The sequence below is a fragment of the Macaca thibetana genome, chromosome 7 (genome assembly GCF_024542745.1).
Source record: "Macaca thibetana thibetana isolate TM-01 chromosome 7, ASM2454274v1, whole genome shotgun sequence".
Lineage (NCBI taxonomy): Eukaryota > Metazoa > Chordata > Mammalia > Primates > Cercopithecidae > Macaca > Macaca thibetana.
This window is the reverse complement of record NC_065584.1, coordinates 159688168-159702172: the sequence shown is the minus strand read 5'-3', so window position 1 is coordinate 159702172 and position 14005 is coordinate 159688168. Positions and strand designations below refer to the sequence as shown.

Sequence of the window (14005 nt, the reverse complement as noted above, 5' to 3'; positions counted from 1 at the left end):
CCTGCGCCCGGCCTAATTTTTTCTATTTTTAGTAGAGACGGGGTTTCACTGTGTTAGCCAGGACAGTCTCGATCTCCTGACCTCATGATCCACCCACCTCGGCCTCCCAAAGTACTGGGATTATAGGCATGAGCCACTGCACCCGGCCAGGAAGTGTTTTATTACACTAGCAAAATTGAGCCAGCTATGAGCTCTATGGTTTCAGGGAAGTGAAAGGGGAGAAGCCAAGCTGCCAAGAAACTAGGAAAATATGAGGGAGAAGAAAAAGAGACAGATCTAGCAGACCAGTCTTTCAAAAAGCTTGACTGAAATTTTAATACACACAGTCACAGAATATCTGGGACAAGAGTGAAACATCATACGCCAAAAGATTAATAGTAGTTGCCTCTTGGCTGGGTGCAGTGGCTCACACCTGTAATCTCAACACTTTCGGAGACCAAGGTGTTCGGATCACTTGAGGTCAGGGATTCGAGACCAGCCTGGCCAACATGGTGAAATGCCGTCTGTACTAAAAATACCCAAAAATTAGCCAGGTGTGGTGATATACACCTGTAATCTCAGCTACTTGGGAGGCTGAGACAGGAGAATCTCTTGAACTCAGGAGGCAGAGGTTGCTGTGAGCTGAGATCATGCCACCGCACTCCAGCCTGGGTGACAAGAGTGAGACTCCATCTCAAAAAATAAAAATAAAAATAAACAAATAAGTAGTTGTCTCTTGATAGTGGGATAAGTTATTTGTTTTCTTTATTTTCTAAAATTTCTACAATGGTCATATATCCATCTTTTGTAGCAAGACAAAGTCATAGGTTTAAAATGGCAGCAGTGAGAGGAGGACACAGAGTTAGAAAGGCTTCTCCCAGAATAGAAGACTTGAGCATATTTATAAGGTGGGAGAGAGTTATTAAGGGAAATACCAGAGAGTCTAAAAATACAATGAAGGGGAAAATAACTGATGGACAATGGTACAAAAGAGACAGGATGGGTCGGCATCCATAGCACAGATCAGGTGCATTAGAGTAGGAATCTTCTTCTACTGGGATTTGAGAGAAATGGGAAAACATGGGGGTGGTTCCACCTCCCCCACACACAATCCAACCAACCTCTACATGAGCAAAGGGCCTGGCGAGAGTAGTCCAGTTTGGAATACTCCTCCCATGGAATAGAAAGGGGAACTGATGGGAATGAGGAGAGGGGTTTCTATAAGTGATGGAGGGATGGCTAAGACTGGAGACCCTTCATGGCAGCTGGAGTGACACACAGGCAAAGTGGCACAGTGGTTGAGGGCATGGAGTTCAGAAAAAACACAGAAGAGGCAATTCATGAGACAGAGAAAATGGAGGTGTCTGAGAACCAGAGGTCTCCTTGAGGTCAGAGCACATAAAGCAGAAGTTGGACTGTGGTTAGAGAAAAATACTAGAGTTTAAGATTTCAGAGGTGGCCCCATGCCAATGAGGACCACATTCAGATGTAGTTGGTAAAAATTGCGACTGAAAGAGGCACTACCTCCCCTGAGACAATGGGATGTGGAGTGGGCAACTGTGGTCTAGCACTAAAGACCTCCAGGAAAACAAGGAAGCAGAGGGAGAGGAGAAAACAACTAGAACATAGGGGCCTCAAAGGAGGAGTCTCCTCCCTAACCGGGCTCTAGCCTAACCCTTGTCCCTGGTCCCAGACAATCTCCCAAAAGTCTGCTTACAGTTCCAGAGAAGTCAGTGCAGCAAAGTATGAATGATTCAGAGTAGAAACCAGAGCACAGGGCAAAGCTGCCTTGTTTGTATATAAAGGTTAGGGCAGAGAGAATCTGGGACTTGAGAGGGCGGTAAAAGACTAGGGTCACAGAAATGGAAGCTTCCAGGCTTCTCTGCCCTTGTTTCAGGGCAAGCCTTTGAAATGGGGGGTGGGGGGTTGGAGGGGAAGACAGCAATCACTGGCCTCTGCAAACCAAAGTTCTTTTTTTTTCTTTCTTTCTTTTTTTTTTTTTTTGAGCTGGAGTCTCACTCTATTGTCCAGGCTGGAGTGCAGTGGCACAATCTCAGCTCACTACAACCTCCGCTACCCAGGTTCAAATGATTCTCCTGCCTCGGCTTCCCTGGTAGCTGGGATTACAGATGTGCACTACCATGCCTGGCTAATTTTTGTATTTTTAGTAGAGACGAGGTTTCACCATGTTGGCCAGGCTGGTCTCGAACTCCTGACCTCAGGTGATCCACCCACCTCGGCCTCCCAAAGTGCTGGGATTATAGGCATGAGCCACCGTGCTGGCCAAACCAAAGTTCTTAAAGACTACAAAACAGAAGAAGTAGCAATCTGCTCAACTGATAATCTTTTATAATGGGGATGGGGGCTACATACCCCTCCAAAGATGTAGGCCTTGGGAAACACCTCCTTAATTATCAATAAGACAGTATATACTACCTGAATTTTGTTTAAGAAACTCTGACTATAATGTATTCCATTCCTTTTTGTGAAGCTAGGAGGACAGAAGCCCCCACAGTGGGGAGATTGAGGCCCCTGGCAGCAGAAGAGGGTCAAGCCTGGCTTCAGATCAGGCCAGAGCCCTAGGGCTAACTCCAGGGCTCCCTGCTCACCAGGATGGGCCCCTCATCCCTGGCACAGAAATGGTGATTCTTTTCTGCTGCCCAGAGTCAATCTGCTAAGATGGAAGTTTCCCCCTCCTGCTCTACCTCTAATCCCCTCATCCCACTCCTAGCCCCATCTTCTGTCCTGAAATCCCAGGACTATGAATAATCCTCAGAAAGCAGCAGTCTCCTGGCCATGCTATCCCTGTCCTACTGATGACTGTTCAGTAGCCTCCTACAGATCCTTGCCTGGCATTCAAGGCTTTGTGCCAGTCAGCTACAAACCTCCCTCCCCACAACCTTTTGCTGCTTACAGGCTGACCTGCCTCCTACACTCCCAGCCTCACGCAGAAGATCATCTCTAGCTGCCTCCTCTGCTTCCAGTGCCCCTAAACTGGCAGCACTATCAGATCCTCTAAGTCCTGCCACCTTCTCACATCCCACCCCTTCTGGGAAGCCTTTCCAAAAACCGCTGCTCTGCATCCCGCTGCATACATTTGAGTCAGTCATTGGGCACTAAGTGTTCACGTCTTCTCCCATAATCTCTTCTTTACTCTCTCCTGGATGGAGTTTCCAGGAGGGACCCAGCACAGGGCACAGTGAATCCATATACTTGCTTAAGACTTGGACACTCTCCCAAGGGGTGGGAGGGAGGCAATTAACACCCTTCCCCAATGAGACTAAGTCCAAAGCTGCTGTCAAACCTGCTGTATTACACTTCCTCCAGGAAACCTTCTGAAACTCCCGGCTGGCAGCATGGAAGGAAGTGCAGCCTGTAAAGGAAATGCTGTGGGGGGCAAGGGGTTGGGACAGGGACAGGGAGGCAGAGGGATGGGGGAGGAAAGGAAAAGGAAGAGGGAGAAGAACGGGGGGATGCTCTAAACTAGAACAAGGAGCATCCTCAAGAGAGGTCACTACTTAGTCCTATTATTTCATCCCTAGAGAAAGGTGCTAGCAAAGAGATGCCCAGAGAGGGCAGGTGACTTGGGGAACTTGCTTGGAGGTGGCCACTCAGGAAAATATTAAAAACAGCCACAAAGACCGAGGTCTCTCTCTAGAACTCCCATCCTGGGACCCCACTAACTGTCCAAGGGGTTTGCTAAAGCTAAGACCCTCTTTCAGGGGCCCATTCACCAGAGACAGCCCCCTCTCAGCTCTGGAGACTTTGCCCTAGGGCTCACCAAGCCCAGAACAAACCTAAGTTAGCAAGACCTGTGTAGCCCCAAACAAAATCTCTCTGCCAATCATGCCTCTGCAAGAACCATCTACCTCTTTCAGAGCCCTGCTTCGTGAGGCAGAACACATAGGGTACAGGTTGCAAATTTCTCCAGACTTCACCACCCCACCGGCAGTCACATGGCTGAGCTCCCAGGTTCAGCCCCTAACAGCTGTGCTCGTTTTCACCCCTGTGCCTTTGCCCATACATTCTCCTGGAATGCCCTCTCTTGCCTCTCCTCCCACCCAAATCCCATCACCTCTGGAAGTCTCCTATTCGCTGGCTGTCGCCTCCCTTTCTGTGTCCCTGGGAAAGTCTGCTAGGCCCTCACAGATCTCCCCACCGGGAAGCTGGGACATTACCGGTTTAAGCCGCCTGTGACAGCGAATGCTCAGTCCCAGTCTCTACTTGGTTCCCCCAACCCCCCAGACCAGGAGCTCCCGGAGGCGGGGGAAAGGGATCGGTTCCCAAACACCTCACCTCCATCCTCGTGACCGACTCCAGCCAGCGCTGAAATGAGCCAAATTCCGGCGCCCCCAGCTCACCACCCAAAGCCCTGATGGAGCCCGCCTGGTGGCCTGAGCCAGCGCTCCCGTACCCCAGCAACCCTGGGGCGGCTGAGGTCCGCCATCCAAAGGTCGCCCGCCCCAGGGAGGTGAGGGAAGTCAACCCAGGTCCACCTGCAGGCGCTGATTGGAAGGAAAGACCCGAAGGAGTCCATTGGCACCCCCTTCCAGTCGCCCCCATCCCCAGCCGCGCGCGCCATCCCCAGAAGGTCGGTTTCCAGGGAACGCCAGGTGGGGCTGGGGGGGATGGAGGGCCCAAAGCTCAGGCTCCAGATCCAGGGTCTGACGTCACCCAAAGGCCCAGTTCCCTCTGCGGGAGTCACAGATGGGAATGGGGGTGCTTGGTGGGTTTGGGGGGCCTGGGTGCGCCCTGAGCGCTCTTCCCCAGCCCCAAACAGTAAAGGTCACCTCCATCCCCACCTCTTCAACAGTTCGGCCTGCTCCCTGAATCCAAAGGTGAAGTGTAGAGGGTACAAAGCTGCAGCCAGCGACCCCCACCCCTCTCGCCACGCGCCCAGCTTCCCTGCAAAGCTCTCCTCCCAGCCTTCATGCCCAGACTCACCTGCCGCGGCCGTTCGGCTGCCTAAAGGCCGCCGCGCTGCGCTGAGCTGCGCTGCACCAGAGCGATGCGGCGCGGAGCCGGCCGCAAGCCGCTCCCGGGCTGGAGGCGGGGAGCGCGCGCGCGCGCGCGCGCCCGGGGCCGTCTCCGCGCGCGCCCGCGCCGCCGCTGCCTGCAGCAGTCACTCTCGCGAGACTTCCGCTCTACTCCCAAGGCCGCTCCTCCTGAGCTCGCGAGAAGGACGACCCGGCCTCCCCAGCACCTTCCAGGAGCTGTCCGAGGTGCTAGTTCCCGGGCCCCGGCCGGATCAGGTGGTTGACGGACACCTCAGGGACAAGAGCATGGCGAGTAGGCAGAAGCAAGAGACCCAGAGATGGGAGCCTGGCACCAGCAGCCAGAGCCTCAGCTTCCATATCTGTAAACTGGGGAGAATAACCTCCCATGCCGATGCCAGGAGCCTCTGAGACGTGCCAGAAAGGAGTGAGAAAGAGCTGAGAGCAGGAGAGTGTGGTGACTGCGGAAGGTCCTTCAGATCTACAGGCGCAGGGGGAAAGCGAGAACAGAGGACGGAAGATCGGAGATGATATTCAGAGAGGCAAGAACACAGATCCAAGGGAAGACAGACATAGGAGGACCAGAAAGAAGAGTTGCAAACAGAGACAGAGACACACGGAGAGAGAGATTGAAATGAGAGATCAAGGCCTGGAGAGAAAAAAGACATGGAAAGATAAGATAGGTAAGGGAGCATAATGAAGCAAGAAAGAGGCAAGAAATAGGGACAAATTACGCAAAGGAGCAGGGAGAGAAAGAGAGAGACAGAGAGAGAGAGAGAGGCTTAGAAAGAGAGAAACTCAGAAAAAGGAATGAAAGAGACAGTGATGTGCAGAGATGAACACCGAGAGAGTAGAGGCCAGAGTAAATGTTTAAAAACCCAGAGCTTTGGAGGGTTGAGAGAGACCCACTTGGAGAGATGGGCTGGGAGTGAAGACAAGCTTTTATTGTGATTGGTGTTTACATAGTAAACCTCCATGGGATCTCTACAGCCAGGGCCACTCTGTCCTGCCAGCCAATTGCTCCTTCCCCCCCCCCATACCTCCCACCCTCCACCCCCCACCCATAGCATCCTAGGCCTGGAAGGGAGCCTCAGTGGGTGGGAGACACTGCAGGGATTCTTTGCCTAGAATAAGGGCTCATTGTCTGGCTCCAGCCTGCCAGGATTGGTGCCTCACTCCCACAGCTGGCATGAAAAGGGGGTGGGAGTGAAAAAAGGCAGACAAGAACTAGTGTGGCAGAGGGGGAAAGGAGGGAGAGAGCCTCGGTGCCTGGGAAGGGCTGAGCAGGAAGCATAATCCCGCCACCAGACCAACCAGGAAGGAAGGGTCCTGGGCGAATCACTTGAGGTCAGGAGTTCGAGACCTGCCTGGCCAACATGGTGAAACTTCATCTCTACTAAAAATACAGAAATAGCCAGGCATGGTGGCGTGCATCTCTAATCCCAGCTACTCAGGAGGCTGAGGCATGAGAATCGCTTGAACCCAAGAGGTGGAGGTTGCAGTGAGCCGAGATCATGCCACTGCACTCCAGCCTAGGCAACAGACCAAGACTTCCTCTCAAAAAATTAAATAAATAAAGTACTTAAAGGTGCTAGCTCAAACTGTGTGGCAGGCACTGGAGACATGTCTTTGTTGTAGTGGAGGGCAGGAGTGAGAGAGCCTGTGCCAAACCATGCAGTAACACATTTCAAGCTTCTTTGCAGATGTGGAGAATGTCACATCTGTTCATATGCCATTACTCAAAGCAAGTCACATGGGTAAGCCCCAAACTAATTCATGGGGGCCAGGGAGGTATGCTACCCATACAGGATGCCAGATAAGTCACATGGCAAATGGTGAGGACATTTAATCCCATTGCAGAGGAAGCAAGTAACTGGGAGCAGGAACCCAATCAATCAATGTCGCACAGGGCCAGCTCCAGGCTGCTTATCTTTCCCTGCCTAGCTATACCTGAATGAGGCATGTCCATCCAAGAATCTCTGGAGAATATTTATGTTACATGCCAGTAAACAAATGAAAAGAATAGAAGTATTTACTGAACTTTTAATGTCTGAGTGGGATGCTAAACTGCATGGCCATCCTAAGAAATAAGTGCTATTATCCCTATTCTATAGATGAGACAAGTGAAAATCAGAGAGGTAAAGTGATCTGCCCAAGGAAATTGAACAGATAGATCTAAGAAATAAAAGAACCACTATCTTTAAGCTGGATTTCCCCAGAGGCAGACACTGAGATAAGGATGTTCACACAAATAGTCCATTTGAGAGATGATTCCATGGAGCACTAGTAGGAGGCGGCAGGGGGGTGAAACAAAGAAATGAAGAAAATCGGCTGGGCGCGGTGGCTCACGCCTGTAATACCAACACTTTGGGAGGCTGAGGCAGGGGGATCACGGGGTCAGGAGATCATGACCATCCTGGCTAACATGGTGAAACCCCGTCTCTACTAAAACTACAAAAAAATTAGCCAGGTGTGGTGGCGTGCACCTGTAGTCCCAGCTACTTGGGAGGCTGAGGTAGGAGAATGGCGTGAAGCCAGGAGGCGGAGCTTGCAGTGAGCCAAGATCACGCCACTGCACTCCAGCCTGGGCGACAGAGAGAGATTCCATCTCAAAAAAAAAAAAGAAAAGAAAAGAAAAGAAATGAAGAAAAGCAGTATAGGGTGCAATAATTAGCAGGTTACCACTGTGGACAAATGGGGTTTGATTGTATTGGGCATCTCTGGGAGAGTGAAGAAGACAATGTACTCATCCCACTGAAGGAGTGATGACACTAACGGTTTCTTCATTACATGAGAGCTGTTCCTGGCACCTCCAGCTTGCCAGTGTGCCTTTTGAGCAGAGAGCACCCTCAGGCAGAAAATCCCAGGGGCTTGCAGTAAAAAACACATCAGGAATGGCTAAGGGGGTATGAGAAGGGCACTATGTCATGACAATCTACTACAGCCAGGACCTAAACCCATCAGCCTGGCTCCTGAGCGACATTATGTCACCTCCATGATAATCTTGTTAATCACGTTATTATCTATGCTGTTAGTCCTGTGGAAGTTTACAATATGGAGTATTCTTTCTTAAGAAAGAGCCTCCCCTGGCTGGGTACAGTGACTCAGTCCTGTAATCCCAACACTTTGGGAGGCCAAGGCAGGTGGATCACCTGAGATCAGGAGTTCAAGACCAGCCTGGCCAACATGGTGAAACCCCATATCTACTAAAGATACAAAAATTAGCTGGGCGTGGTGGCAGGCGCCTGTAATCCCAGCTACTTGGGAGACTGAAGCTGGGAAATCGCTTGAACCCGGGAAGCGGAGGTTGCAGTGAACCGAGATTGCGCCATTGCACTCCAGCCTGGGGGACAAGAGTGAGACTTTGTCTCAAAAAAAAAAAAAAAAAAAAAGTTTTTTAAAGTAGCTGGACATGGTGGCACGCTCCTATAGTCTTGGTTACTTGGGAGGCTGAGGTGGAAGGACCACATTAAGCCTGAGATGTTGAGGCTACAGTAAGTCATGTTCTTACACCACTGCACTCCAGCCTGGGCGACAGAATGAGACCCTGTCTGAAAAAAAAAAAAAAGGAAAAGAAAAGAAAAAGAAAGAAAGAAGAGAAAGAAACTCCTGCTTCCCCCAGTTTCCCCCCTCATGCTCCTGGTTTTGCAAGATGCCACCTCCCTGACACTTAGCATGTATTCCTGATTGCACAGAACAAGCACACAGGGACACACATTCTTGCTACAGAGCCACAGAAATGTCAGATCAGCTCATCCAGCAGTGAGCAACTCTGAGGCTCAGAGAGCTCACCCTAGACCTTCCTGAACAGTGCTTCTCCTCCTTACACTGCTCCACACCTCCCTGTCCCTGTGTTTGTCCCTTCTCGCCCAAACAGACTGGAAGCTCCCCGAGACAATCCACAGACTGCAAGAAGATATTTGCAAATCATATATATGAAAAGAGACTTGCACCCAGAATATATGAAGAATTCTTATAACTGGATAATAAAAAGACAAATAACCCACTTAAAAATGTACAAAAGATCTGAAAAGAAATTTCTCCAAAGAAGATTTACAAATGGCCAATAAGCACGTGAAAACATGTTCTACATTATTAGTCATCAGGGGAATGCAAATCAAAACCACAATGTGATACCACTCTATATCTACTAGGATTACCATAATTTAAAAGATAGGTAATAATAAATATTGGCAGGGATGTAGGGAAATCAGAACTTTCATACACTGCTGGTAGTAAGATAGTGCAGCCATTTGGGAAAACAGTTTGGCAGTTCCTAAAAAATTTAAACTTTTTTTTTTTGAGACGGAGTCTCGCTCTATCGCCCAAACTGGAGTGCAGTGTGGCAATCTAGGCTCACTGCAACGTCCGCCTCCCGAGTTCACGCCATTCTCCTGCCTCAGCATCCAGAGTAGCTGGGACTACAGGCGCCGGCCACCACGCCCAGCTAATTTTTTGTATTTTTAGTAGAGATGGGGTTTCACCGTGTTAGCCAGGATGGTCTCGATCTCCTGACCTCGTGATCCGCCCCCCTCGGCCTCCCAAAGTGCTGGGATTACAGGCATGAGCCACCACGCCCGGCCAAAATTTAAACTTTTTTAAGCAAGTTATCATTTGACCCTGCAATTCTACTCCTAGGTATATACCCAAGGGAATTGAAAACATATTCACAAAATGGCCAAGAATATTTATTGCGTTGCATTCATAGTAGCTAAAAACTGGAAACAACCATCAACAAGAGAATGGATAGACAAATCATTGCATATTCATACAATGGAATATGACTTAACAATTAAAATGAATAAACTGGGCCGGGCGCGGTGGCTCACGCCTGTAATCCCAGCACTTTGAGAGGCCGAGATGGGCGGATCACGAGCTCAGGAGATTGAGACCATCCTGGTTAACACAGTGAAACTCCGTCTCTATTAAAAATACAAAAAAATTAGCTGGGTGTGGTGGTGGGCGCCTGTAGCCCCAACTACTCCGGAGGCTGAGGCCGAGAATGGCATGAACCCGGGAGGCGGAGCTTGCAGTGAGCCGAGATCGCGCTACTGCACTCCAGCCTGGGCGACAGAGTGAGACTCCGTCTCAAAAAAAAAAAAATTTTTTTTAAAAATGAATAAACTGCTGATACAACACGTGGATAAATCTCAAAAACATTATGTTGAGCAAAATAAGCCAGACCAAAAAAATACAAACTATATGATTACACTTATATAAAGTTCAAGAACAGGAAAATTAATGTGATGGAAGTCAGAATAGTGGTTGCTGGTTGAGGAGGTGTGTGGATTGAATGGAAAGGGGCAAAAATAAAATTTGTGGGGAGAAGGGGGTGATAGAAATATTCTAGATCTTGGCCGGGTGCGGTGGCTCACGCCTGTAATTCCAACGCTGTGGGAGGCCGAGGCAGGCGGATTGCTTGAGGCTAGGAGTTGGAGACCAGCCTGGCTAACATGGTGAAACCCCATCTCTACTGAAAAAACAAAAATTAGGCCGGGCTCAGTGGCTCACGCCTGTAATCCCAGCACTTTGGGAGGCCGAGGCAGGCGGATCACGAGGTCAGGAGATCGGGTGAAACCCCTTCTCTACTAAAAATACAAAAAACTAGCCGGGCGCGGTAGCAGGCGTCTGTAGTCCCAGCTCCTCAGGAGGCTGAGTCAGGAGAATGGTGTGAACCGGGGAGGCGGAGCTTGCAGTGAACGGAGATTGCGCCACTGCACTCCAGCCTGGGTGACAGAGTGAGGCTCCGTCCCAAAAAAAAAAAAGAAAAGAAAAGAAAAAGAAAATGCAAAAATTAGCCGGGTGTGGTGACATGCGCCTGTACTCCCAGCTGCTTGGGAGACTGAGACAGGAGGACCACTTGAACCTGGGAGGCAGAGGTTGCAGTGAGCTGAGATCATGCCACTACATTCCAGCCTGGGTGACAAAGCAAGATTCTGTCTAAAAAATAATAATAATAAAATCTAGATCTTGTTTAGGGTGATAGTTACAAATGTATAAAATTATCAGAGCTCGGCAGGGCATGGTGGCTCGTGCCTGTAATCCCAGCACTTTGGGAGGCCCAGGCAGGTGGATCACCTGAGGGCAGGAGTTTCAGACCAGCTTGACTGACATGGAGAAACCCTATCTCTACTAAAAATACAAAAATTAGCTGGCTGTGGTGGCAGGCACCTGCAATCCCAGCTACTTGGGAGACTGAAGCAAGAGAATTGTTCGAACCCAGGAGGCAGAGGTTGTGGTGAGCCAAGATCGTGCCATTGCACTCCAGCCTAGGCGACAGAGCAAGACTCCGTTTCAAAAAAAAAAAAAAAAAAAATCAGAACTCATCAAACTGAAAAGTTAAGATAGACGCAATTTATTATATGTAAACTAGAACTCAGTTAAAATACTGTCATTTTTAAAAGTCGGGGAGAGGCCAAGCAATGTGGCTGATGCCTGAAACCCCAGCACTTTGGGAGGTTGAGGCAAGCAGATCACTTGAGCCCAAGAATTCAAGACCAGCCTGGGCAACATGGTGAAACCCCATCTCTACAAAGAAAAAAAAAAAAATCATTCTGGCATGGTGGCACATGCCGGTAGTCCCAGCTACTGAGAAGCTGAGGTGGGAGGATCGCTTGAGCCCTAGCAGTCAAGGCTGCAGTGAGCTGTGATGATGCCACTGCACTTCAGCCTGGATGACAGAGTGAGACCCTGTCTCAAAAAATATATGTGTATGTGTGTATATTTACATATATTGGGGCAGCCTGAGTCTAAGGAATAAGGAGCCCACCTTCTACCCCTTGTGATATATCTAAAAAGAGACTTGCATTTAGAATATATGAAGAATTCTTACAACTCAATAATGAAAAGACAAATAATCCACTTAAAAATGCACAAAGGATCTGAATAGAAATTTCTCCAAAGATTTACAAACGGCCACCCTTCACTGCTTCCCTTCCAACAGCAGGGCCTCCAACAGACCACTTGGGGGCACCCACACCCACAGAGCTAGTTCTCCACCAGCTAGGTGGCTCTGTCCACAACTGGAAGTGCTGGGGGCTAGGCAGCCTGCTGGCCTGCACACAAGTTAATTTCATTGCCACCTCTTGCACCTTAGCCAGGAGTTCTTAACATGGAATTCAGAACGCTGCCCACTTCTCACTGGTTGAGTTAAAGCAGAAGTAGTGAGCTGGGCTCAGTGGCTCACACCTGTAATCCCAGGACTTTGGGAGGCCTAGGCGGGCAGATCACTTGAGCCCAGGAGTTTGAGACCAGCCTGGGCAACAGGGCAAAACCCCATCTCTACTAAAAATACAAAAATTAGCTGGGTTGGCCGGGCGAGGTGGCTCAAGCCTGTAATCCCAGCACTTTGGGAGGCCGAGACGGGCGGATCACGAGGTCAGGAGATCGAGACCATCCTGGCTAACACGGTGAAACCCCGTCTCTACTAAAAAATACAAAAAAACTAGCCGGGCGAGGTGGCGGGCGCCTGTAGTCCCAGCTACTCAGGAGGCTGAGGCAGGAGAATGGCGTAAACCCGGGAGGCGGAGCTTGCAGTGAGCTGAGATCCGGCCACTGCACTCCAGCCTGGGCAACAGAGCGAGACTCTGTCTCAAAAAAAAAAAAAAAAAAAAAATAGCTGGGTGTGGTGGTGCATACCTGTAGTCCCAGCTACTCGGGAGGCTGAAGGGAGAGGATCATTTGAGCCTGGGAGGTCAATGGTGCAGTGAGCCATGATCATGCCACTGCACTCAAGCCTGGGCAACAGAGTAAGACCCTGTCTCAAAAACAAAACAAAACAAAAAACAAAACAAAACCACAGGAACAGTGCGGCCAGGAATGCCCATCCAAATCTGCTCCAATTAACTGTCCAGAAAGAAAAAACGCCCTCCACAAGTCCCAGCTTGGGCCTGGCCCTGGTGAGCACTAACTGCAGGCACTGGCCAAGCCCCTGGATACCAAATCCATAGGACACACTCCAGTCCTCGCCCACCTGACCACTTGGATACAATGCAAAGCCAGTATTGCTTCTATTTCTGCTGTTTCTCTTCCTTCTGACATCCTCTGCCCTGGCAACCTTGCCCCTTCCCAAGTCCTCAGCTACCTCCATGGTGCTGAGTGTTCCCAAAGCCCTGTCTCTGGTCTGGATTCTCTTCTGCACTCTAGCCCCATCCCAAACCAGAACCCTAGGTCTTTTCCCTATAACTGTCCCTCCTCCTTTGGCCTTGCCCCCAAAGATGGCCCTATCATCAGTAATAAGACATGGGTATATCATGTACTTCCTGATAGGATTCACTGATCTGTGTGATATTTGTATATTTATGCATAAAATGCGTAACCTCAATTTATTTATTTATTTATTTATTTATTTATTTATTTTGACAGAGTCTCACTTTGTCATCAGACTGGACTGCAGTGGCATAATCTCAGCTCACTGCAACCTCCGCCTCCCGGGTTCAAGTGATTCTCCTGCCTCAGCCTCCCAAGTAGCTGGGATTACAGGAGCCCCCACCACCATGCCTGGCTAATTTTTGTATTTTTAGTAGAGACGGGGTTTCACCATATTGGCCAGGTTGGTCTCGAACTCCTGACCTCAAGTGATCCGCCCACCTCGGCCTCCCACAGTGTTGGGATTAAAGGCGTGAGCCACCATGCCCGCCCAACTTCAGTCTAATCATGAGAAAACATCAGACAAACTCCAGTGGAGGGACATTCTACGAAATAACGGATCAGTGCTCTTCGAAAACAACTGCATCAGCCCTCAATCACCCATGCCAGATTCCTGAAAGTTGAGTCCTTTCAATTCCGCTTCCCCAAATCTTTGGAATCAATTTTCCTTTTTTCCCTCTCCACATCCACTACCCTATTTCATCATCTCTCACCTATGTTACTGCAGTATCTTCCCAAAGGTATCACATCCTCCAGTCTTTCCCTACCTGATACCCACTGAAGCCATTCTCCTCCAAGCAGCCACGGGGATCTTAATCATGTCACTCCCTACTCAGGCCCCTCCTAAGGCTCCCCACAGCTCCTGAGGACACACACCCTCTCCC

General features: G+C 49.7%; 6 protein-coding genes across 7 annotated transcripts in view; 4 read left to right on the top strand and 2 right to left on the bottom strand.

Annotated features, from left to right (window-relative positions):
* CSK (C-terminal Src kinase) overlaps positions 1–14005 on the bottom strand; it is a 278351-nt gene that overhangs the window by 52319 nt on the left and 212027 nt on the right. The gene's annotated exons all lie outside the window — the stretch shown is intronic.
* SCAMP5 (secretory carrier membrane protein 5) overlaps positions 1–14005 on the bottom strand; it is a 201334-nt gene that overhangs the window by 22607 nt on the left and 164722 nt on the right. The window contains exon 2 of the mRNA XM_050799904.1: positions 4924–4991. The gene's annotated coding sequence lies outside the window, so the exon portion shown is untranslated. The remainder of the gene's footprint in view (positions 1–4923; positions 4992–14005) is intronic.
* Positions 1–14005, top strand: part of ULK3 (unc-51 like kinase 3) — a 297486-nt gene that overhangs the window by 126643 nt on the left and 156838 nt on the right. The window lies entirely within an intron of this gene.
* SCAMP2 (secretory carrier membrane protein 2) overlaps positions 1–14005 on the top strand; it is a 427899-nt gene that overhangs the window by 264932 nt on the left and 148962 nt on the right. The window lies entirely within an intron of this gene.
* The window catches only part of FAM219B (family with sequence similarity 219 member B), a 128456-nt gene that overhangs the window by 25981 nt on the left and 88470 nt on the right, over positions 1–14005 (top strand). The window lies entirely within an intron of this gene.
* The window catches only part of LOC126960028 (cytochrome c oxidase subunit 5A, mitochondrial), a 254695-nt gene that overhangs the window by 173360 nt on the left and 67330 nt on the right, over positions 1–14005 (top strand). Inside the window, exon 1 of one of the 2 annotated variants that reach the window (XM_050799916.1) lies at positions 3441–3452. The exons of the other annotated variant lie outside the window; for it this stretch is intronic. The gene's annotated coding sequence lies outside the window, so the exon portion shown is untranslated. Of the gene's footprint in view, positions 1–3440; positions 3453–14005 lie in introns of those variants that run through there. 2 annotated transcript variants of the gene reach the window in all.